This window comes from Stegastes partitus, unplaced genomic scaffold, assembly GCF_000690725.1.
Source record: "Stegastes partitus isolate 25-593 unplaced genomic scaffold, Stegastes_partitus-1.0.2 Scaffold221, whole genome shotgun sequence".
Taxonomy (NCBI): domain Eukaryota; kingdom Metazoa; phylum Chordata; class Actinopteri; family Pomacentridae; genus Stegastes; species Stegastes partitus.
In genome coordinates this window covers 396,759-400,983 of record NW_007577952.1, presented here as the reverse complement: position 1 = coordinate 400,983, position 4,225 = coordinate 396,759, and the positions used below count along the sequence as shown (strand labels likewise).

General features: G+C 38.4%; 1 long non-coding RNA gene across 1 annotated transcript in view; it reads right to left on the bottom strand.

Moving 5' to 3' along the window:
• Nucleotides 1-3,505, bottom strand: part of LOC103356785 (uncharacterized) — an 18,065-nt gene extending 14,560 nt beyond the window's left edge. Inside the window, exon 1 of the long non-coding RNA XR_520157.1 lies at nucleotides 3,494-3,505. This is a non-coding gene — a long non-coding RNA (uncharacterized LOC103356785). The remainder of the gene's footprint in view (nucleotides 1-3,493) is intronic.
• Between the last annotated feature and the right edge of the window lie 720 nt (nucleotides 3,506-4,225).

Genomic DNA, 4,225 nt, shown 5'->3' with positions numbered 1-4,225 from the left:
CATGTATGTGAAACCAGTGGATGAAAATTAGACTTCTTTGACATGACCAAACTGAGAGAAATTAAATTGATCAGCGCATCTTAGTTTGAGCGTTATGTTAAATTGGTTCGAACACAGAAAAGTGTGCACCTCTTACTATATAAAGAGGAAGACGTAGGGAGGAGCTCATGCTACTGTGCACTAGTACACAGTAATGGCTGGATGAGCAGTCAGACATTAAGGTAGCAAGTATGTTTGAAGAAATAATTAACTTTTTCATTACAAACCAGCAGACTTTGCTGTCATAGCTGCCCTCTGTGGTTGAATTTTTCTCATCGATTTCACCTTGGACCAGAGAGAAGTCGCAGGGGAAAAAAGTATGTGCTAACCTGTAAATATAAGAGGTACTGTCTGTTTTCACAAATGATTTTAGACACTAAAACTTGCTCCTAGGTCTCATGTTTTAACCCAGATTTGGAGCTGAAGCTGGACTCATGCTTCTCATGACCGCATGTTGCAATTCTCTCTCGGTTGTTTCTTTTATAATGTGCATTATGTTCATGTGTGTATTCATCACTGTTTATGTGCATCTTCAGAGAAACAATATTCCAGCTCAATGTGTGTCAAAGCTGTAAGATTTACAACTTGAGTAATTAATATCTTTTTGTTGCTGTTGCTTCTTCTTGTGTTCTTTTTAGTAAAACGTCCTCTCAGTAGTTTTGTGAATAGCTCTTAAAAGAAAACCTTATTTTTTTCACTTGCACTTACCAGGCTGACATCAGAAATCCATGTTCGCAGCTTTGCGAGACAGTGCCACTTTGATAAGATGCCGATGTCATTGTAACTTGTCAACATTTGTTAATTTGTACAAGCAAAGTTAAGGCTGATAGAAATGTGCCTGGATTTGGCTTTGGCTTGAAAAAAAAGCACGTAACAAATTAGATGTTTGACTGGAAGCGATTACATAGAAAGTAAAAGAATCACCAGACTGAGTAACATTTTTCTAGAGAGGCAAATGATTGTCCATCCATCCATCCATTATCTATACACCGCTTAATGCTCACTAGGGTCAGAGCCTATCCCAGCTGACTTGGGGCGAAGGCAGCCTGGAGAACTCGGAGAGAACCCACGCTGCACAGGGAGAACATGCAAACTTCATGCAGAAAGATCCCGGGTGTCCTCACCGGGACGTGAACCGGCGATGTTGCTGCGAGGCAACCATGCTAACTACTGCGTCACCTTGCAGCCTCCAAATGGTTGTCTGTATGGACATTCCATAACAATCCCTCCAGTAGCATTTGAGACACTCAGAACCACCAATATCGACCTAATTGTGGTGCTAAAGGAAGGTCAGCGCTCTATACATTGATCCATCCATCCTGCTAGCGAGGCTAAAGTTGAAGAAGTACATAACTCCGTAAATTGTAAAGTCGTTTTATTCTCTTGGAAACACTTTTTTTTTTCAGCCACACCACACACACCTGCACTCACACCAGCTTCCTTACTTCTTGATTATGAAAAAAAAAGAACAAAAGAAAAGGAATTGATCCTTTGTTACAAGAATATTACAAATCTCAGTGGTTGAAAGTGAGCAAAGTCGAGTCAATGTTGCATAAGGTGATGCATGTCACCCACAATATTCTTTGTACCCAGTGATTACTTATTACAGAGCTGTTATGTGCTCCAAGTGGGTGTTAACTTGTTAGACAAGCCCTAAAAAATTAGTTATCTTATACCTTTCACTTAAATGATGCAATCATGCTGACAACACAGGAATCCTGTCACTTTATGCCTATAGCTCTGTTAATAGTTGTTCAACAAACACAGCTGGGCTCACACGACTGCACTTTGCACTTTTGTTACACTGCAAAGAAATCTTAATCCGGTCCAGGCGTCTCAGTTTGACACTAAGAACTGTCTTAACATTTTTTTCAAAAATACAAAATCTCCTACTGAATAGTTAAAAACAAATTGTAACAAACTGACGTTTCTTATTTCTCACAGTCAGTCAACACTTTACAACAGCTTTTATGTGATGAGTGACGTCTTCTTAGCTGTGCCATTATTTACTGATTTGTGTCAAATGTTTTGTATGATACTGCTCACCACCATAGCTATCATAATTTTGTTTTTTTTTTACACTTTATTGTGTTATATATATAATCTCTAATGGATAAAATTGCATTTTCAATCCACACTCAGTCAGACATAATAATAAAGTGAAAACATGTTTTTATCTTTTTTTGTTGTTGCAGAATTATTAAAAATCGAAACCACTCATTTACCAAAGTATTCAGACCATTTGCTGTTGCTTTCCCAACCGTGGAAATGTACAGCGTGTTTACTTAAATTATCCTTAAGATGTGTCGAGAATTTGATTGGGTTCCGACTGTGCCAAATTGATTTGCAATTGACATAGTTTAGAATCCAATCTAACCCCCGCAGACCTCCATCCTATACTTTATTTCTATTTAGTTTCCCCCTCCCTTTCATTTTCAGGTATCTTTTAAAAAAAACCTACAAAAGGAGAAAAGAAGATAGAAAAGAAGGCGCAAGTTGCTTTGCTTTATTCGCTTCTCCATTTTTACATTTACACATACTACACAAGACCACATCACAACACTGTATTGTGTTTTGTCCTTTCTACAACCATTTATTGACATTTATGTCCCCTTTACGCCGCAGTAAAAACGTTTCGTATCTGCTTCGCAGCCGCTGCTCTATTCATAAATGTGTGATTACTAGCAAGTCATTTTCATGCAGGCGTACTACACAGACATTATAGCTCAACACTTCTTACTCCTCTCCTCATTCTCGTGCCAGCATCGTTTATTTCTGCGGCTCCCTCAACCACCTCGACCTCCTCAATATGTGATCTTTTCTACTTTTGATTTAGCTAAGATTTATTCAAATGCATGGTAATTAGGATGTTAGCTCCCTCAGCTGAATTCTTGTTGCATCGCTCAAAGTAGGCTTAACATTATTTTTATCACCTTGATCCTTCATGACTTTTCCTAATTTTATGCTCATACAGTAAAAAGGATTTTGAGCTGATGACATGCCTCAGAAGTCAGTTCTGTTTGGAGTCTCGCTGTGGAGAGATGCCAGCTGTAAAACTTGAATACAGTGGATTTTGCAGCTCTGTATATGTGATTGGTGTGGGGTTTTTTTTCTTCTTCTTGCATTCAGCAGCACCTATCCACATTTTTAGGTTTGGAATTATGTAACAGTCTTTATAAGCTGTCCAACAGGAGTGACCTCAAACAAAAGTAATGGCAGCATGTCAAATCTTGGGTCACATTTGATGATGATACACGGTCTATATAATATATTCAACTTGAAATATGTTCGTAATTGGTGTCATAACAATGTTTTATGCAAATTTTTGAGTTTGTAACCATCACATGGAAGTTCAAGGAAGGATAATCTCGTAATTAAATCCAGTTATTGTGATTATTGTACAACAATCTGTGAGACCCCCAAACAATGGACAAGTAAAGCCAATGACAACAACACACAAAGGTTAGGAATCCACAAAAGTCCAGAAAATTAATTTGATAAAAATGTAACTGGAATAGCTCATGTCCCAGTCCTCTTTAGTGGTTTTCTTTTGACAACACTTTTCCTCAATGGAGGAGGGTTAATTTTTGCCCCGCGAGTTTTGTCTCCTCTGAAGATGTAGCCTCTTTATGTCTGCATGAGAACAGCTTGCTCTACTTGTAGTTGAATATGAACTGAGTGTTAACCAGGGGACGTGTTGTATGTTTTGTTGTTACCAAAAGTAAATGACAATGGAAAACAGGACAAAGAACACAGTGTCTCACCTGCTATTTCTGCAACCTCTCACCTGCATGTGGCAGCAGCAGCTCCTCTAACAGGCCACTTACAGAATTTCATTTTTTGAACTGATATCTTTCTCACATCTTTCGAGAGGCTTTCGGTCACTCACTTGATCTTAGCATCCAAGACAGTTTACTCATATAACCTTAAACGCTATTGTTTACCATATTAAGCACTGGGGAGATGGACTATTATGTGGATTTTTCTTTAGTAGGCCTTTTAATAATATTAAACATTTTACATACAATGTTTTTAGACTCTAAAGTGATGGACTGTGGTTTGTCTGGCAGCATGTTGCGACGGCCAAACTTGGCAAATAGACTGCAACACCATGCCAGTATTTACAGTGAAGGTCCAAATCCAAATCGGACAAATCCTTCAGCTTTTTCAAGGAAGTTACAGCACC